Source organism: Phascolarctos cinereus, unplaced genomic scaffold, assembly GCF_003287225.1.
Source record: "Phascolarctos cinereus isolate Bilbo 61053 unplaced genomic scaffold, phaCin_HiC Scaffold_4;HRSCAF=312, whole genome shotgun sequence".
Lineage (NCBI taxonomy): Eukaryota > Metazoa > Chordata > Mammalia > Diprotodontia > Phascolarctidae > Phascolarctos > Phascolarctos cinereus.
In genome coordinates, this window is record NW_027555847.1 from 416,057,765 (window position 1) to 416,080,309 (window position 22,545).

General features: G+C 35.5%; 1 pseudogene; it reads left to right on the forward strand.

Annotated features, from left to right (window-relative positions):
• Positions 1–20,562: 20,562 nt before the first annotated feature.
• Positions 20,563–22,296, forward strand: LOC110223259 (DEP domain-containing protein 1A-like; annotated as a pseudogene).
• The last annotated feature ends 249 nt before the right edge of the window (positions 22,297–22,545 follow it).

Below are 22,545 nucleotides of genomic sequence, written 5' to 3' on the forward strand. Positions count from 1 at the left end.
GTTTGTGCAAAAATACCTTAATTTTCATATAATCAAAATTGCCCATTTTACTTTCTGTGATTACTTTTTTTTCCCCTTAAAGAGTGACCTGTCTTGTTCTTTTCATTGTTGGCTATAAAACCTTTCTTGAAGTTTTAGATTCTTCACCCCATATGTCAATTATCCATTGTTTGGTCATGAGCTATTCATGAAATCTATAGATCTCAAATGCAATTCCTTACTTGCTCCTCTAATTGGTTTGTACTGTCATGCTTTAGATCTAAGCCATATACTCATTTGGCACTTTTAAATTTTTTATTTATTTTATTATGAACTTAAGGAATAAAACAAGCATTTCCATAACATAATAGAATAGAAAAAATGATGATTATACCTAAAACTGAAAATCTATTATGTACAACTTGCTATTCCTTTTAAATGTATAGTAAAGCTATCATGTAAATTTTTTCTTTTTTTTCTTCCCTTCCCTCCCCCCTGCCCTAGAGATGGCTACCATTAGACACGTACACATATAAATATAAATATATATGTGTGTATGTGTGTGTGTATTACACACACACATATATATATATATATAATGTGTGTATGTGTGTATATATATAATATATATACATATATGTATATAAAACTGTTCTATACCTACTTCTATTTATAAGTTTTTTCTCTGGATATATATATATGTGTGTGTGTGTGTGTGTGTGTGTGTGTGTATGTGTGTATATATATATAATATATATACATGTATGTATATAAAACTGTTCTATACCTACTTCTATTTATAAGTTTTTTCTCTGGATGCAGACGATGTCTTTTTTCATATGCCCTTTGTAGTTAATTTGGGTATTTATAATAGTCAGAATGACTTAGTCACTCAAAGTTATTCTTAAAATAATATTACAGTTACTACATACAACATTCTTTTGGTTTTGCTCATTCTACTCTTCATTATTTCATGCATATCTATCCATGTTTTTCTAAGATCATTGAGTTTATCATTTCTTATAGTACAATAATATTCCATTATTATTGCATCCCTGCAGTTTCCAGTTCTTTGCCATATCAAAGAGTGCTACTATTCATATTTTAGAACATATAGATTCTTTACCTCTTTCTTTAATCATCTTGGAAACAGACCTAGTAGTGGCATTGCTGGATCAAAGGGTGTAGGCAGTTTAGTAGCTCTTTGGGCATAGAGTGATAAGTTAACAGTCTTATACCTTATTTCTCCTAGACCTTTTGTGCCTCCAAATGAACTTTATTACTTTTCTACTTTAAGAAGTAATACTTTGGTAGTTTGATTGGCATGGTATTGAGAAAATAAAATCATTTAGATAGTTTTGTTATTTTTATTATCTTATCTCTATGTATCAATTAACAATTAATATTTTCCAGCTATTTATGTCTATAAAATGTCTTATAGTTGCATTTATATAATACCTGTGTGTATGTCTTGGCAGATAGTCTCAAGTATTTTTATATATTTTGTTAGCATTTTGAATTGAATTTTTCTATCTCTTTCTGATGGTTTTGTGGGTAATATACCAAAATGCTGATAATTTATGTGAATTTGTACAATTAATTGTATCAATTAATTTTAGTTGACTCTCAAAGGTTCTGTACGTACATCATCATATAATTGGCAAAAAAATCAATAATTGTGTTTCTTTTCCTTTTTATTTCTTTATTCCTTCAATTTATTTTTCTTGTATTATTCCAATGGCTAGCATTTCTAGTGCTATATCATATAGTAGTAATTACAATGGACATCTTGCTTTATCCCTATTCTTAAAGAAAAGGCCTTTAGCTTATCCCCATTACGTATAAGGTTTTAGATATATACTACTACCATGTTAAGGAAAAGGCTATTTATTCTTATGTTTCCAGTGTTTATTTTCAAATAGGAATGGGTATTGTGTTTTATGAAAAACATTTTCTGTATCTATGGTATAATCACATGATTTTGTTTTTGTGACAAATAAGGTCAATTATGCCCAAATTTTTCCAAATATTGAACCAACCTTGTGTTCTTATTATAAATCCAACCTAGACATATGATATAATCTTTGTGATTTGTTGCTATATCTTCTTTGCTAATACTTCATTTTAAATCTTCACATGAATGTATTCATTGTCTATTTTGATTCTCCTTATCCAAATCATATTGTGTAATTGAAAGAATTTTATAAAATCCATTTGTTTCCTACTTTTTTGTTTTAAAATTAATTGTTCTTTGAATATTTGATAGAATTAGCTTAAAAATCCTTTAGTACTGGTGGGTTTTTTTTCCCCCTTTGGGAGTTCATTTATGGCTTGTTCAATTTTTTTTCTCTGTCTCTCTGAAATTAGGTTGTTTAATTTCTTGTTTTATTAGTCTGAGTATTTTATATTTTTGTAAATAATAATCATTTTCATTTAATTTGTCAGTTTTGCTGCCCTAAAGTTATGCAAAGTAGCTTCTAATAATATCTTATGTGTTTATCTTTAATAGCTATCCAGAAGACAAATCTACTTCAAAGCAAAATCACTTAATGAAATAGCATAGTAAGAAAAGTATCTATAAAACATTTTCCCTCTAACTCTGGGCCATAATCGCCCAACACTTCCACATCATGAATGAAAAGAGTAGACACTTATAGGAAAAACATATAGACAAGTGACACATGAGGAAGAACATAAATATATAAGGAACACATATGGCCAAGGTACATATATGGAAGGGCAACTTATGCCACTCATGCTTCTGGGTCATTGACATCTGCATGGGCTTCTCCACATTGACCTTTTCCAGTCATGTCATCTCTACTGACTTCCTTAGCTATGGATCAGAAAAAAAATCTTTTGAGGGTGTTGTGGGGAGGAGCACAACAATGATGTAAATGTGGTAAGAATTCTTCCTGGCTTTGTTTTTTTTTTGTTCCCCTTAAAGAGTGACCTGTCTTGTTCTTTTCATTGTTGGCTACAAAACCTTTCTTGAAGTTTGAGATTCTTCTCCCCATGTGTCAAAGTCTTTAGTACATAGCAGAGACATTTCAAACTACTATATAGCTAGTTTCTTCAGGGGAGCAGTTTTGTCTTTAAAATCGTATTTTCTACCTATCTTTTCATTCACATGGGTATTTCATCTGCTGGTACAGATTGACACCTTTCCATTTCTTAAGAGATGGTTTTTGAGTTATTGAGACATCCCCACAACTACCACCTATTGGCCTTAGTGATGAGCTTCTATGGAGTTATCAACAGAGAATAGTATCAAACTCTCTCTGGCCCTTTCTAGCTTGGCAAGACCTGCTAGAACTGTGTAGTTTGCTGTCACAGTCTCTGAGTTCCCACCTCCATACTACAGTGAGCCACTTGATGTAAGTGGCACATGAGGTTGTTGTGAGGAAGTAATAGCAAGAAGCACTTTCATAACTGGGATATAGTCCCTGCCATAGGCCTGGAGCTTTAGTATGGATCCTCCAGAAAAACAAAACAAAACAAAACAAAACAGAACCCAACTAATTTGGAATTTGTATTATTTTGGAAGGCGTGGGATAAATTTTATCATTGCATATTTTGTGAAGAAAAGATTTTCCAAGTACGTATGTTAATACAATTTCAAGGGATTCTTCAAAGTACTTGTAAAATATTTTTCAAAAGTTCAAGCATTTTAAAATTATGTTTGAACAATTTTGTATTAATTTTGAATGATTTTTATCTAATCACTAAAATAAGTTGTCAGGGACTTCTTACCAGGCAAATACAGGATTAACCCAATTGTAATATGTAAATGAAAGCAGTAAAATTATATTCTTTGTGAATATATAACATAAAATTAAAGTTTTCAATAATTAAGGTAAGCTTTGCGTCCTGTTAGTAACACGTTCTCCATCATTGATTCCCTAAATGGAAATTAATGGAATATCATCTTACATCAAAGAAGACAAAGGTTCAACACTATGATTCCCAATATTTCTTCATGCTTTTTTTTCCTATTGAAAAGTCTTTGGGTAAGTGTACCCATTCTAAGGCTAAAATTTTAATATGACTTAAGGGAAAGTACAGGCTTTTTTTTTTTAGGACACTGTGATTCTCAACTGAGATCAATAAGTATTTATTAATTACCTAATGTATGTGAGGCATTGGCATCTATCTCTAGGGTAAGTTTTCTCATCATGAGATATTTTGATGAATGAGTCTGAGAACTCTCTATTACAATATTCTCCAATTTTCAGTCACTTGAAAGTACTTGACTGGTGACAAGACAATTCCTTCCAATTCTAATTTGACACTTCAGATGAGCAAAGGTCAACTCTGGAGAAATGTAATACAGGGGTTCTAAGGTGGCATAACAATGTGCCACAAAAAATCATGAAATAGAAGAGAAATACTCTACATTAGGACAGTTAGGGCAAGACTTGAAGCAGACCAGATCCTAGACTCATATGCCAGTTTTCAACATGCAGTCACAAATTGGAATCAGATTTATATTTATAAGAGAATAGGTCCAGGTTTAAAAGTCATATCAAATTAGAAAAATGTAAATTAAAACAACTCTGAAGTACCACCTCAGATTGGCTAATACAGTAAAAAAGTAAAATGATGAAAGTTGGAGAAGAAGTGAGGAACTGGAACACTAATGCATTATTGGCGGAGTTGTGAACTGTTCCAACCATTCTGGAGAGAAATTTGGAACTATGCTCAAAGGGCTATAAAACTGTGAATACCTTTTGATTCAGCAATACTGCTATAGGTCTTTGTCCCAAAGAGATCACAAAAAATAGAAAAGGGCCCACACATAAAAATATTTATAGCAGCTCTTTTTGCAGTGGCCAAGAATTGGAAATTGAGGGGATGCCAATCAACTGGTAATGGCTGAACAAGTTGTGATATATGAATGTAATGTAATATTCTTGTACTGTATGAAATGATGAGCAGGCAGATTTCAGAAAAACCTGGAAAGACTTACACGAACTGATACTGAGTAAACTGAGCAGAACCAGGAGAACATTGTGCACAGCAACATCAACATTGTACAATGATCAACTTTGATAGACATAGGTCATCTCAACAATACAGTGATCTAAGACAATTCCAAAAGACTCATGATGGAAAATGCTATCCACATCCAAAGAAAGAACTATGGAGTATAAATGCAGATCAAAGCATACCATTTTCTCTCTGTTTTCCCCTTTTCTTCTGATTCTTCTTTCGCAATATACCTGATGTGGAAAAATGTTTAATATGATTGTATATGTATAGCCTATATCAAATTGCTTGCTATCTTGGGGAAGGAGGAAGGGTGGGAGGGAGAAAAAAATTTGGAACTCCTCAGATAAAAGTGAATGTTGAAAACTATCTTTATATATAATTGGAAAAAATAAAATACTATTAAGTGGGAAAAAACGTAAAAGTCAGATCAAGGCCATAGATCAGAACCAGGGGAGCAAGGCAAGAATCAGGTCGTGTACAAAGGAAAAAGAGGATCAATCAGTGATGAAAGAGCAAAAAAAGATTTAGGAAGACAAAAAAAATGTGGTGAAAGCTAGAAGGGTGGTGGGAAATACAAGGAGTTAATAAAAAATGAATAAATTAGAAGGAACTATAGGTGCATGAAAAAGAATATAAGGTTGTTGTGAGGCAGCAATAGTGAGTAGTATCTTTATAACTGTAATAAGCTTTCTGTCTTAGGCCAGGAGCTTTTATAAGAAATGAAATAAGAGGGCAAAGAAGAACCAACAATCCCAACGAGACTAACTGTGTCCCTGCTAGTAAGAAGAACAGGTAATAGAAGTGTCTGACTGAGTTGAGGGTTTTGTGAGTGGGGAAAAACAGCGGTTTCAATCATGCAGGACCTGATAAGATTCTATTTCACTAAAGAGAGACCTATTAAGACGTATCAGAAAAGCTGTCACCTTTGGGCCATTGAACTTGCCAAGAAGGTTTCAGTTACATTAACAGTGGATATATAAAATGGTCCCATAATGTGGGCCAAATAGAATACAAAGCTGGGGTTGTAGATACTCCCCTTACTGGAAAATTCACAGACAGTTTTCTTTCCAGGCCGCTGGGAATGTTTACTTATGCTATCTCTAATGATCAGGAAACAAAGCAATATAGTAGAAGGTGTGACTGAGGTAGTGAGTCTAATTTTCTTTTGTGCCTTGGAAACTGACTCTGGAGGCAGTTCCAAAATATGTTTTGAGCAATGGCAATATGATTGGAATAAGCCTGTATTTTTCCAAGATGACTTCTTGGAAAGGGATGATGTTTACACATTCTTTTATGTCTATTTAAAGGTCAGGATGTTGTTTGGGCTTTGAGTTTTTTTGTTTTGTTTCATTTTTGGTGAGGCAATGGGGTGAAGTGACATACCAAGGGCCACACAGCTAGTAAGTGTCAAGTGTTTAGGGTCACATTTGAACTCAGGTCTTCCTGAATCCAGAGCTGGTGCTCTATCTACTGTGCCATCTCACTACCCCCGGATGATGTTTTTCTTTCTTTCTTTCTTTCTTTCTTTCTTTCTTTCTTTCTTTCTTTCTTTCTTTCTTTCTTTCTTTCTTTCTTTCTTTCTTTCTTTCTTTCTTTCTTTCTTTCTTTCTTTCTTTCTTTCTTTCTTTTTTCTTTCTTTCTTTCTTTCTTTTTCTTGTGAGGCAATTGGAGTTAAGTGACTTGCCCAGAGCCACACAGCTAGTGAGTGTTATGTGTCTGAGGCCGGATTTGAACTCGTGTCCTCCTGACTCCGGGGTTGGTGCTCTATCCACTGCACCACCTAGCTGCTCCAATGATTTCTTTATAGACATAACTTCCTCTTTTCTTTTTTTTTGCATCATGGATCCTCTTTTGCAGTCTCATAATTTTTCTAAATGCATAAAATAAAATACAAAGAAAATAAATTATATTGAAGTATATTCTGTAGGTAGACTGTGATCCAACAGCAGGTACATTAACTAGAGTAGGGATGAACATAAACTATATTTCATGATATCTGCAATAATTGTAACATGCTATGAGAATCTGTGATTTCTATTGGTGACAAAGTCATTACTCCTACTAATACTTCCATAATTTATTTCCTACATTCACAATTGAAGGAACCACCAATTTTCACTTAGATGTTAGTGAAAATAGATATGTAATTTATTTTTCCCATTCAAGTTCACTGAGCCCCAGAAATCTACCCAGGGACCCCTTGCAGCTTGGTGGACTTTAGGTTTAGAAGTCAGCTAACAGTCAGAAGTAGAGAGAGAAAGTATTCTAGGCATGAGGAATAGCTAGTTCATAGAGATGACTGTTTGAGTGGAGAGAAGGGCACATATGTAAAATATGTTGTAGCCAAAGAGATTGCTTTTGACAATTAATTGGATTTGTGGGGGGTAACTGAGAGTAGAAGATAATACCTGAGTGATTAGGAGGATGGTGGTGCTCTTGAGAGTAACAGAAAAGTTCACAAGACCAAAAAGTTTGGGTCAGACATTTTGGACACATTAAGTTTAAAATGTCCGATGAGTATCCAGTTAAAAGTGTCTAAAAAGCAGTTGGTGATACAGGATGGGTAGTTAGGAGAAAGAACAGGTTTGGCTATGTAGACCTAGCAATCATTTGTTTAGAGACACTAACAGCCTTTGGAAGACGATGAGATCATGAAGTGAGAGGGTACGTAGAGGAAACAGAATAAGCTAGGGTGCTGAGGGACACCAGCAATTAGTGGTCATGGTAGGAAATGAATAAGCATCCAATAACAACAGCAACAACAACAGCAACAAACTAAGGAGGACTGGTGAGACAGGAAGGAGGAGAACCAAAACATAGAGGAGTCATAAAAACCAAGAAATGAGAGAATATCCAGGAGAAGAAAGAAGTCAGTAATGTTGAATCCTGCAGAGAGGTCAAGAAGGATGATGACTTAAAAAAGGCCATTACATTCAAGAAGGATGAGATCATTAGAATAATCACAGAAAAAATTAAATGACTTGATTCAAAGTGAAGCAAACTGAGTGAAGCAAACGATATACACAGTGCCTACAACAATGTAAGGGGAAAACAGTCACAAAAATGAATGCTTTAAAATTACAGAGAATAAGCTTTGTCTCAAATAAAAGCTATGAGAAGATAGCTCACCCCACTCCTTTGCAGATGTATAAGGGGGTTGGGGCGTTGGTTTGGAACATTGCATATAATCAGATGTCTTTAATGTATTGATCACTTTTGCTTCTTTTTCTCTTTTTTTTTCTTTATTATTACTTTGTTGTGTGAGGTGGCTTTATGGGACAGGCTCTGATAAGAATATGGATCAGTTCTAGAAATGTATTCATGGAAATATGCCTGCCTCTCACTCTTCCCTTTTCTGATATCAAACTACTAGTCTTTATGGAGTACCTACAGTATACATTCAAGGCAACAATATACATTTTGTTACTCTCTTCTCCTCCCAAATTACTGTTGCAAAATAACGTGAAAATGAGGTGGTTTCTCCAAATTTCTACAGCTTGAACACATAAAAACTAGACATTTAAATTCATGTTAAGATAAATAGGATTTTCTTCCCATACTGTGATTGCCTTATGCAACTACGGAAGATGGCCAAAATTTTTTTAAAAATCTCCATAATCCATTATTTTGTCACAGAAAACTCAACAATTATCCATTAAAAGAGCAATTTAGTTAAGAAGCCTGTTTTCTGCAAGTCAAAAAAGGCATACACATATATGTATATGTAGGTAGGTACGTATTTGGAGATAATAGCAGAAGGAAGGCACTAGCATTAAGGGTAATATGAAAAGTCTTATTGAAAGTGGGAGTTTAGTTGAGCTTTGGAGTAAGCAAGAGAAGTCAGGAGATGGTAACGAGGAAGCAGAGAATTCAAGGCATGGAGGACAGCTAATGAAAATACCCAGAGTTGGGAGGAGTATTTTGCTTGAAGAATAGCAAGGAGGTCAGTGTTTCTAGACTGAAGAGTATATGAATGGGAGTAAGGTGTAAGCAGACTATGGAAAGATAGGAAATGGTCAGATTATGAAAGGCTTTCAAAGCCAAACAGGATTTATTTTTGACTCTTAAGGTAAAAGGAAGCCAGTGGAACTTATTGAGTAAAGGAAAGGTGTGACATGGTCAAATATGTGCCTTCGAAAGAGCAGTTCCACTGCTGAGTGGACAGAATGGACTGGAGTGAGGAGAGACTTGGCACCTGGTTGTAGTTTGTCCTTCCCTGGAATAGAGGGAAAATAGAAGGGGGCCTGCAACTGATCCTTAGGGGATGATCATAGTTAGCAGGCTTAGCTAAGGTCCAGCAAAAGAGACTGAGGAGGAGTGGTCAGATATGTAGGAGGAGAAGCAGGATAGAGCAATGTCACAAAAACCCAGAGAGAAAAAAGTATCAGAAGAGATTGATCAGTAATATAAAAGTCTGCAGAAAGGTCAAGAATGAGGAGAATTGAGAAATGACCATTAGAGCTGATGATTAATTGATCATTGGTAACTTTGGAGAGAGTAATTTAAGCTGAATGAAAGCCTGACTGAAGAGGTAAGAAGAGAGTGATAGGAAATGAGGACAGAGATAGATATCAAGACATCTTGAATGTAATCCGACCTCTAATAATAAATTTAATTACTAGTGAATGCAGAATTGCTTTTGAAGCTAAAAACAAATGACATGAGACAGACACTTGACATGATACTTTTTTATACTCTGTAAAGTACTATGTCTGTATTCTGTAAGTAAAAAAAAAGCATTTATTAATCTCAGTGTCAGACACTGTGCTAAGCAGTTTAGAAAAAAGGGCAAAAACAATCCCTGTCCTCGAGAAGCCCACGTTCTAAAGGGGAGACAAATATGAAATAACTAGGTGCACACAAAGTTCATAGAGAGTAGATGGAAGGTAATATCAGAGGAGAAGGCACTTGTAGCTGGGGGACCAGGAAAGGCCTCCTGCAGAAGGTGGGAGGTGAGCTGAGGCCTGAAGGAAGACAAGAAAAGAAAAAGCACATCTGAAGAGGAAGAGCATTTTAGGCATGGAGGACAGCCCATGCAAATGTGTAGACTGCAGAGAAAATTTCTGTGCAGGGAAGGTCAAGTAGGCCAGGGCAGCTGGATCATAGAATAAATGGAGATGAGTAAAGTGTGAGAAGACTCTGGAAAGGGAAGAAGAACAAGCTTATAAAGAGTTTTAAATTCAGATAAAGAAATTAATGTGGTTATAGCATCATAGATTTAGAGTTGGAAGAGAACTTTGACGTCATCTAGCCCAATACCAGGGACAGCTAAGTGGCCCAGTGGATACAGTGAGTCAGGAAAACTCATCTTTGTGAGTTCAAATCTGGACTCAGACACTTACTAGCTGTGTGACCCTGAGCAAGTCACTTAACTTATTTGCCATAATTTCCTCATCTGTGGCAAACCACTCCAGTATCTTTGCCAAGAAAACTCTAAATGGAGTCAAAGTCGGCTGCAACTAAAAACAACTGAATGACAACAATGAAGTCCAATACCTGCATTTTACACAGTATATAAGACTGAAATCTAGAAAATTAAATGCTTTGCTCAAGGATACAGCAGTTGAGTGGGAAATCAAAGATGCATGTGTTCAACAAAGAGTTTCAAAGGAGCCTCAGCAATCAGGCTGTCTGAATTCTATTGCTGGTACTTTTTACCCAGAGGCACTTGAACTTTGTATATCAGTCTGTTTGATAAGTATATGGAATCAATACTAGAAATGTATTTATTGGGATATCCCTGCCTCTATCGCTATATCAAGCTATCAGCAAATATTTATGGAATGTCTACTACTCAAGGCAACAACACATTTTTTTACTCTTTTCTCACCCAAAGCAAGACCATATTCTTCCCATACTTCCCAAACTACTATTGCAATGACAAAATAACAGGAAAATAAGATGGCTTCTCCAAATTTCTACAGCTTGTACACATAAAGACTAGACATTTAAATTCAAGTTAAGATAAATAGAATTTTCTCCCTAGACTGTGACTGCCTTATCCAACAACTAAAGAAAAACAAAATTAAAAAAAATCTTCATATCATTTTATCATAGAAAACTCAATAATTGAGCATTAAAAACAAACTTATTTCTGTTTTAAAATGAGTTGTGATATGATGAGTAGGACTTTTGTTCACTGAGACAAAAAAAACGGTGAGAGCTATTTTGTCTTCTTGAAAATGAAAACATGTTAAAATTCACTTGGGATCTAATCTCTTGCTCATCATAATGTGAAACACTAGATGTCATAAAACCAGCCTATCTTTAAATGAGAGAAAAGGGCTGAAATATGGACTAGATTCCCCAGATATTCAGAGTATAGAATGAATGAAATTTTTTTTGTGATAATTAAACAATGTACTTAGCTCTACCCAAACCTTCTTAAGATGGAAAGGGGCAAATACCGTTACTTCATAGCACAGATGGACTAGTGAACTAGTGTCAAAGACCACACCCTATTGAATCATTAATTCTTCCACTCAACTTGTTATGTGGCCTTAAGTACATTGATGAACCCCTATGTGGCCTAGTTTCCCCAAATGTAAAAGCTGCACAATAGTAACATGACATTGGCTGTTAGCTTCCCATGGTTGAAAGAACATTGGACTTAGCACTAGGTAATAACACTTACCAGCTATGAGAACCTGACAAATTATTTAATTTCTTGTTGTTGGTCAGTTGTTTCAGTCATGTCCAACCCTTTGTGACCCTATTTGAGGTTTTCTTGGCAAAAACACTGGATGGTTTGCCATTTTCTTCTCTGGTTCATTTTACAGAAGAGGGAACTGAGACAGAGTTAAGTGACTTGCCCAGGGTCACACAGGATTTGAAGCCTTATTTGGACTCAGGTCTTCCTGATTCCAGGCCCCGTGCTCTATCTACTACACCACCTGGCTGCCTATTTAATCTCTCTACCCTCAATTTCTTCATCTGTGAAATGGGGATAATAAATACTTTGTTCATAGCTACTCAGTACCTTTTAAAATGAAGACTTACTTTAAAGACTTTAATTATTGTCTTTATGGACGATGGACAACGCCAATAAATATCTCCAAGTGAAGGGTGTTGTCAGCAACTAATGCAGAGTCATTCTGAAGTGACCTGTGTTTTAAACTTGCATAACTGACTACATGCAGCCAGGGTCATCCTGCAGAAGAGGGTGGTTTGGTTCCCATGTGCTATCCGATCTGTTGTTGTTCAATTTTGTCCTATGCTTTATGACCCCATTGGGGTTTTCTTGGCAAAGATACTGGAGTGATTGGTCTTTTCCTTCTCCAGCTCATTTTACAGATGAGGAATTGAGGCAAACAGGACTAAGTGACTTGCCCAGGGTCACACAGCTAGTAAGTGCCTGAGACCAGATTTGAACTCAGGAAGATGTCTTCCTGATTCCAAGCCCAAATGCTCTATCCACCTAGCTGCCCCAGTCAAAATATCTTTGCTCTTATATGGAAGACATTTACTCCTGTCAATAAAAAGTAGTGCTTGGTTTGAATCCTTGAGTTGGCCCAGCAGCTGGTCCACCAACATGTGATACCCTGGTGTACTAATAAACTCCTTTTTAACTTTCTCTTGGACAGCCAGGTGGCACAGTGGACAGAGTGCCAGTTAGGAAGACTCATCTTCCTGAGTTCAAACCTAGCCTCAGACACTTATTCGTTGCATGACCCTGGGCAAGTCACTTAACCTCAGTTTCCTCATCTGTAAAATGAACTGGAGAAGGGAATGGCAAACCACTTCAGTATCTTTGCCAAGAAAATCCCAAATGGGGTCACAAAGAGTTTTATATAACTGAACAAAAACAACAAAACCTTCTCTTCCTGAGTTTTGTCTCTTTAATGAGGGCAAAGGCCTAAACATAGAATTTTTCTTTAAACACAGGTCATTGGGTTTATAGACCCATTGTATTTTCCTGATGTTTCTTTTTATCTCCTCTAAGTCTGAAACAAAGACAGCCAAGACGAAGACACTTGCCAGGCATGGAGAACAGTGAGAAGCAGAAAGAAATATGATATATTCCAACTACTTTTTTTTCTATTTAAGTGAAAGGGAAATTGATGTCCACCTGCTTGATTGTAGTTCAGTAATAGCAACCAGGTGCTGGCAGTCCCACCCTCACACCCTACCTTCCTTATATTGTCTGCCCAATTAATACCAGAAGTTTCCTTGAGATGATGCCAAGCTTTTCATAACTGTCAAGAAATTGACTCATCACCTTTTGTGCATTGTAGTACTCTTCTGAATGAACTGAGTGCATATATATCAATTTGCTGAAATAGAATCTTGGCCCCCCCCCACCCCAACTCACCATCTTCCCTTCACTGTTTTTTTTTCTCTTTAATTTCAATTTTCAATTTCAATTCAATCTCAGAAATGTGGCTTAACTGTACATTATTCTTTATTCATACTGCGGATACAAAAGGGATAAATCCCAAATAGGATCAAGCAAGCATCACATTGGTCAGGTGTTGCCACATGCATATTTTTGGTCTAAAAGTCAATTTTCCCAGGAATGGGAGATACCAAACATTTCCATGTTAGCCATGTTAGAGGGGGGGAAAAGGAAGAAAAATAAAGGAAGTGAAAAAAAATATGTTTCAATCTGCACTCAGAGTTCATTGGTTTTTCTTTGGAGATGGATAACATTTTTTATCATGAATACTTGGAAATGTCATGGATCATTTTATTATCAAAGTAGTTTCACAGTTGATTGTCCTTATAATATTACTGCCACTTTGGTCTCCTGTTCTGCTCATTTGCTTTATTTTTCAAATTTTCCTTCTCCCACTTTCCCCTCTATCTTTTTTTCTCTCTCCTGTGCTATTGATCTCTACAAAGCTGAAGGCTGTTAAAGGTAAGGCTCAGGAGGAAAAAAAAATGACCCCTTAATAATCAATCAATTAAGAACTTTTTTTTTCTGTCAAACTGCTCTGTGACAAAAACCCAAAAACAGGAAACAAAGGTTTTATGTATATATATATATATATATATATATATATATATATATATATATATATATGTATGTATATATGTATATATGTATATATGTATATATACACATATATACATATGTGTATATATACACATACATACATATATGTGTATATATACACATACATACGTACATATATATACATATATGTATGTATATATATGATAAAATTAAATTCTGATGTGTACCAAGAATTTCCTTAGATTGTATCCAGTAATCAGTGGGCCACATGGCATTTGGGGTGATGTGATTTTGGGGTTTCTCCCCACTTTTAGTGAGGCTTTCCTTGTCTCAGGGAAGTTGTTTTCAGGTAGGGGAATAAAGAGTTAGTTCTCATTCCAGCAGAGGGTATTAATTTGCCTACATTTTTTTCTTGTTCAATCTGCTTATAGCAGTATTTGTTTGGTTTTTTTCTTTTCATTACATGTTGCTTCACCAGGAGACCATTACTCATCAAGAGGAGCCTAATCTGGTTAGGGAAACTAGATTAGGGAAGTTTTCCCAATCTAATTAGAGGGGAAAAAAGCTGCAAATAATAGGAAAGCAGCAGAAAAGGTATTTGTCAAGACTCAGATCCACTTGGTAAAATGTAAATTCCTTGAGTCCAGGATTGTTTTTCCTTGCCTGTAAACAATACATAGTTAATTTATCTTTTGAATTGAAATGTAATTTCACTGGGGCAAGATACTAGGCATGGGGAACTTCCTCTACCAGTACAGGGTGGCTATTTCTCTGCAATTTAGAGTCTCAAAGACTTCTGGGGTGCTGAGAGGTACTGAATTGCCTAGAATCATAAATCCTTTATGATTCAGAGATAGGACTTAAACTGAGGTCTTCCTGACTCTGAGGCCTATTTTCTCTTCACTCTGCCATGATGCCTCTCAGGCAATTAATAAGTAGTTGGTGTTAAATAATAGCCAGAATTCATTTAGTGCTTTAATGTTTTCAAAGCACTTTGTATCTATCTACTATACACATATGTATACATTTATATAATATAAATTCATATAATATACATTTATGCTATATCATCTGAATTTCACTAGACCCAATGAAGTAGGTACTATTAAATTGAATCTAATTCCAATACATGTTCTCATCAATATAATATGTACTTGTCAGTCCTTTTCCATAGCTCTATATCTTCTTCTGGGACAGCTAGGTGGCACAGTGGATAGAGTGCTGGGCCTAAGGTCAGAAAGACTCCCTGAGTTCAAATCTGGTCTCAGACACTTACTAACTGTGTGATTCTGAGCAAGTCATTTAACCCTGTTTGCCTCAGTTTCCTCATCCATAAAATGAGTTGGAGAAGGAAGTAGCAAACCATACTCCTGTATCTCCGCAAAGAAAACCCCAAATGGAATCACAGAGAGTCAAACCTGACTGAAAAACAACAATAAAAATGAAATTTCTTCTGGGAAGTAATTAAGGGATTTGTTTCAACTCAACTTGAAATACTTAGCATAGCAATATATTCTATACAATGGCATGCTGTTCACCTACCCATTGCTAACAGTTATATTATACTTCTCAGTGACTTTCCATGGCTTTCTGAGAACATCGATTGTAACAATCCAAGACACGCAAATAGAATCAAGGGCATCATTTTGCATATTTATTCCTGGATCACTATTTTACCAGATTTAGAATTTCAGAAAAAAAAAAGAAACTTATGTACTCCCTATGTGCAAGGCGCTTGCCAGGCCCATTGATAAGCATAATACAGAAGTGGAGAGATATGTAATCTGTCTGGTTATCTACTTATCAAAATATGCAAAAAATATCCAGAGAGAAGATATTTTCAAGGAAACCAGAAGGTCTCAACAGCTTTCTCTGTCCAAAGACTCTGTCCAATCTCTGTCCAAAACCATTTCCCCTCAAATAATTGTCTACTTGTTTATATAATGTTATATATGAAATTTAAATGAGAAGGTAAAATTGGAGAGTTTTGAGTTTTCCTCAGAAACATATACAGGATGTTAATGTCTCATGAAACAATCCTGTGATAAATATTTTAAACACAGGGAAAAATTCCCAAACCGAGAAATTACCATGCAGTTCTATTCAGCAAATGAGTATTGAATTGCATGCAGATCAGATAGTTGCTGAAGTTTCAGGCAACTCTCCAAAAAGAAAATCGTGAAGCAGCACAATGAAGTCTTTTTTCCTGTAGAGTTAAATAAATATAACAATTAGCTGATCTTTGCTTATCTTGTAGCTACCTAGTACCTGTGGGTACAGAAGTTGTTCACCTAAATAATTTCTTCAATTAATTTTTCATGGAATCAAATTCAGAAGTTAAATCAGAGTCTGATCTTTTATTTAACTTTTGATTTTAAAACTAACATGCTTTCTTCTAATATGCCATATGATACCTTTCTTTTAAGCCAAAGAGTTTATAGAACATGAACTTACCTTGGTAGAAAAGTGAATCACATGACTTCCTAACTCCTTTCCATCTTTAGGTGCTAAGGATTTGAAGTCATATCAAGAACCAGGATAAGAAAATGAAATCACTCTATGTAAATGAAAAAAAGGACTCTCAAAATTTGAGTCTCTGAAAATCTGCTTTCTTACATTAACTAGCTCTTTGATCTTGACTACCATAGAACCCATTGTTATCATATGTTCAAGCTTGTAAAATAATATCTGCTTACAGTCAACACAATGTAGTAGAGTCAGAAGACCTGGGTCTTAGTCTTCTTTTTTTTTTTTCAGCCAAAAACAAGGTTTATTAAAAATCCACCACACTAGCCAGACTCTTCAGGAATCTGAGCATCTGTGAACTATTGGCTAGATTTTAAAAATCTGAGCAGTGGCTAGATTAGAAGAATCAGAGCCTTAGTCGGCCCTCTTTCTAACATGAGATCTTGGACAAAGGATTTGTGCTACCTGAGCATCAGTTATTCTTGTAAAATCATAATAAAGCCCATTATACTTACTTCACAGGAATGGGGAAATTAAATGTAATAATTATTATCAAAATGGCCTGTACCTGATTCACAGAATCTCAGCATCAGATCTAACCCATCATGACTTAGATATAAAGGCTGATACCATAAGTAAACTGGGAGAACAAGGAACAGTTTACCTATCAGATCTATGGAGAACAGAAGAGTTCATGACCAAACAGGAGATAGAGAACATTATGAAAAGCAAAATGGATAATTTTGATTACATTAAATTGAAAAGGTTTTGCACAAACAAAGTCAGTGCAACTAAGATTAGAAGGAAGGTAGAAAATTGGGAAAGAATTTTTACAACCAGTCTTTCTGATAAAGGCCTCATTTCTAAAATGTATAGAGAATTAAGACAAATTCATAAGAACACAAGTCATTCCCCAATTGATAAATGATCAAAGGATATGAACAGACAATTCTCAGATGAAGAAATTAAAGCCATCTATAATCATATGAAAAAATGCTCTAAATTGTTATTGATTAGAGAAATGCAAATCAAAACAACTCTGAGGCACCACATCACACCTATCAGATTGGCCAACATGACAAAACAGGAAAATGATACATGTTGGAGAAGATGTGGAAAAATTGGAACACTAATACATTGTTGGTGGAGTTGTGAAATGATCCAACCATTTTGGAGAACAATTTGGAACTATGTCCAAAGGGCTACAAAAATGTGCATAACCTTTGATCCAGCAATAGCACTTCTAGGGCTATATCCCAAAGAGATCAAACAAATAGGAAAAAGACCCACATGTACAAAAATATAGATAGCAGCTCTTTTTGTGGTGGCAAAGAATTGGAAATTGAGAGGATGCCCATCAATTGGGGAGTGGCTTAGCAAGTTGTGGTATATGAATGTAATGGAATAGTATTGTGCTATAAGAAATGATGAACAGGCTGACTTCAGAAAAACCTGGAAGGACCTATATGGTCTGATGCTGAGTGAAGTGAGCAGAACAAAGAGGACTTTGTGCACAATAACAGCCACATTATGCGATGACTAATATTGTTAAACTGAACCCTTCTCAGCATTAAGAGGATCTAAGACATCTCCAGAGGCCTTGGGATGGAAAATGCTGTCCGACATTCAAAGAAAGAACTATAGAAGTCAAATCGCTCTCACTTATTTTTACCTTCTGTTGAGTTTTGTTTCATCTTTCTGATGGTTACTCCTATTGGTTTTAATTTTTACTTACAACTTCACTAATGTGAAAGTATGTTTAATAGGAATGTAAATGTAAAACCTATATCAGATTGTGTGCCGTCTTGGGGAGGGTGGGGGGGAGGAAGGGGGAGAAAAATTTTCAACTCAAAAGCATATGGAAGTGATGGTTGATAAATCAATAAATTAATAAAGTTGGGGAAAAAATAAAAGATCTAACCTAACCAATAGCTGAACAAGAACCCTCTTTACATTAAATCTAATATGTGGTCTTTCAGCCTTTGCTAGGAGTCTTTCACTAAAGATGAATGCACTATCTCACCACAGCTTCATTTACTTTATAATAGCTTGAGTTGTTAGAGAGCTTTTTCTCAAAACAACTTTTAATATGCTTCTCTGAAATTTATTCCTATTACTCCTACCTCAGCTGACTCTTCTACTTCAAGAAATCTATGTTCCAATTAGTACCTGAACTCTGTCTCTCTGAGTCTCTCTGTCTCTTCCTCTCTGTCTTTGTCTCTAGATCTTTGTCTCTATTTCTCTGTGTCTGTGTGTCTGTCTGTCTCTCTCACACACACACACACACACACACACACACATGAATACATCTTCACCAGGCTAACCATCCTTAATTTTGCTATGATATGAAATCAAGGCCTTTCACTATTCATGGTTGGCTTCCTCTGAATATTTTTGAGCTTATTAATGTTCTTCCTAAAATGTGGAACCCATTCTTGACTGCAATAATCTAAAGGTGGTCTTACCAAGGTAAAGTGGGACTATTACTTTCCTCAACCAAGACCCTCTCCTCAGTGCATCCTGATTGCTGCTATATTCTCACAAGTCTGCTGTTTATACCTTTAGCGATTCTCTAAAGAGGTCAAAGACAGGCAGAAAAGTTACCTACATACCAAAATATTTATTGCAGAAAGTTTTGTAGCTACTAGGTATCTAAGTAGCATAGTGGATAGAATTTTGGGCGTGAAGTCAGAAAGATCTGAGTTCAACTGTCTGCCTTAGTTTCTTCAATTGTAAAATGGAACAAAAAATAATAACACCTACTTCCCTGGGTTGTTATAAGGATCAAACCCTAAGCCTAAATGAGTGTAGTATCAAACACATAGTAGGTGCTATATAAGTGGTAGCTATTATTATTATTATTATTATTATTATTGAAGGATCTTTCGATAATCACATTTACAACTTGGAAGTCTGATACTACTGGGTTTTAATTTAACATGTTTGAAAAAGCATCTTTTTGGTCTTATAAATGGAGCATAGTCCTTAGAGCTGATTCTCAACTTATGGCATTTCCTTGGCAATTATCTTTATTAAATGAGGATTGTGGTTATGAATATGTATTATGAGTATTGTGCTTCTTGTAAGGAGATTGCCAGTTGTATATTCAGAATCACACCCACCACAGTAACTATAATAAATATATTATAACATGGTTTTATTGGTTGCCACTTTGTAGTCATTGCCTCTAATAAATAAATGTTGTTTATGTTTCTTTTGATGGTTAAAAAAGTTATTCTCTAATGGGATAATAATACTAAATTAGTACTCAAAATCGTATCATAGTAATAGCCTAGGGAACCATCCATTGAGGAAGGACTAGACAAGTTATGATATATAATTGTGATCAAATATTACTACATTGTAAGATGAATATGAAGAATTCAGAACACGATGGGAAAAAACAGATACCCTGTTGCAGAGCTGAGTAAGTAGAAACAGAAAAACCATACTGCAATGACTACAAGAATGGAAATGGAAATCCCCCAATAATGTGAATGTACACAATCCAAAAAGTTTGGCTTTGAAGAACAATTTAGGACATGCACCTTCCTCCATTCTTTGGAGAAGTGGAGAACTATACAGTTACATTTACTTTCAGATATAATTGATATGTTGGGTTTTTTTTCTTTGCTTTTCTTCTTCCATCTTTCCAAAGCCCCTGCAACACTGACTACTTCAACTTTCATCATGTTTGCAAATTTTCATGATGTAAGGCAAAATATCCAATGGATTTTATTTGCATTTCTCTTACTATTCATTATTTATAATGCTTTATTTTAATTACCTATAGTTTGGAATTCTATTAAAAATAATTCATGTTCATTGATCATTTATCTACTGGGAAGTGACTATTGCCTTCTATATTTGTTTGAATCCCCTACATATCAAGAATTTCAAATTTTCAACAGTGATAATTGATGTACATATTTTTCTATTAATAGTTTCTCTTCTTATTCCTTTTTTTTGTCTTTTAGTCATTCAAAAGCTCTTGTTTACTTAACTGAAATCATCTACTTTGTTTTTTATGATTATCACCATGAGTATTTTGGTTAAGATTTATCCCATGTAATATGCTCTTGCAGCAGGGGCAGAGTTCAAGGGGGCTTCACTGCTAGGTCTCCCAGGCACTGCCGTTGGAGGCCTGCAGCACTAGCCAGGCAGGGAACATGGACCATGCTGGGACTCCAGGGCCCTACTGGGCCACTAAGCTGTGGAATGAAGTTACTACCTGTTTTCAAGCAGGAATGTCTCTGAGAAAACATGGTCAGTACTTTAAAAAACATGGCAATTGTTTTTACTGCATGTGAAGCAGTATATTGGCTTTATAAACTATTAAGAAGGAACGCAAAAAAAAAAAAAGGAAGGAATGCAATCTAGGTCCTGAAGTTACAAGACAACAGACTGTTCAGTTGTTAAGAAAATTCCTCAAGAATCATATAAATGAAGATATTAAAGGAAGATAGGGATCAGAAAATCTTTCTTTTATTTTTTTGATTAGGCAATGGGGTTAAGTTACTAGCTGAGGTAAGTGTTATGAGTCTGAGGCTGGATTTGAACTCAGGTCCTCCTGACTCCAGGGCCAGTGCTCTATCCACTATGCCACCCAGCTGCCCCAGGATCAGAAAATCTTGATGACAACAATCAGCTATTCAGATTTCCTATAACTTCTCCGTTTAAAACATACACTGTCATCCAGGATTGAGAAAAAGCAGCTTAGAGAATATTTCTATTGAGAAAGCCTCTTTAAATTACAGTATTTATCTAGCAGAACTCCTAAAAAGTATGTCTATCAGGGGAGTACAGAAAATATTAGAAGTGAAATTAGAGATGAAAATGAAGAAAACCCAGTAGAGGAAAGGGAAATAAGCCAAGAAGATATTGAAGATATTATTTTGATGCACTTACAAACCATTTTAGGTTGGCCATCTTTGGAAGAAGTCTTGGATCCAAAGTAAGTAATACCTCAGTATATAATATATAACATGAACAATACAAGTAAATGTGGAGTAGTTGTATTGCAAAACAAAGTGGATGACCTTGCTCACTGGGTGTTATCTGCTATGAAGCGTCTAGCAAATTGGCCAAGAAATAATGACCTGAGTCAACCAATTTATGTTGGATTTGAACAAGATGTATTCCTAACCACTGTTGACTATTTTCTAGATCTCCCAGAACCATTATTATTTTTGAATATTATGAGTTATGTGTTAATACATTGGGTGCTCTGCAGCCTCATTTTGAAAGGGCTGCCAGTGAAGCCGTACAGATATGCTGCTTGTTGCTTCCTCTGCCAAACCAGAGAAAGCTCCATCTTCTACTGAGAATGATATCTTGTATGAGTCAGAATGTTGGTATGCCAAAACTTCATGACATAATGGGAACAAGATCACTAATGATACAGATGTTTTCCCGGTTTATGCTGTGCTTGCTATAGGGAAGGAGTCAATCTCAAGCTGCTGGCTACATGATTAGTTTCCTTTCAGACGGATCATCATCAAGAAATTCTTCAAGGGCCATCCCTCTTACAAGGCTGCCATGGAGAAGCACCTGGACTACCTGAGGAAGGGCCATATTACATATCCTGGGGGTGAACTGATGTCTGCTTTGCCAACTTACTCCTACTGTAAGCAGATAAGCACCCAGGAATTTGATGAACAGAAAGTTTCTGCTTCTCAGGTTGCAATCGCAGAACTTTTGGAGCATATCATCAAAGATAAAAGTTTACCTCTAAAAGAAAAAAAGGAAAAAAAATAAAGCAATTTCAGAAGGAATATTCTGCCTTCTACCAGACAAGATTTCCAACTACAGAAAGTGAAACTTCCTTGTTTGGTGAGAAGCTGATAATCAAACAACAAATGATAATTTTAAGAAAGCCTAAATTTCATAGCCTCAGGTACTAACTGGTTATCAGTTAGCCATATACTCAAGGACATAATGTTAAGGCAGTCTACTTTTCCTATCCTTTCCCTAAAATTAGCATGCTACAGACACAGATAGGTTCCAAAGGACTTAGTGATAGGTGTGCTGTGTTTACTCTGGAAGATCACAATGAACCCAGTAGGTTTCAATAGAAAACAAATGAAGAATGAAAGCATGATTAGTAATCAAAAGAATTCTGAGCATCTCATGCAAATGACTGGAAAACCCAT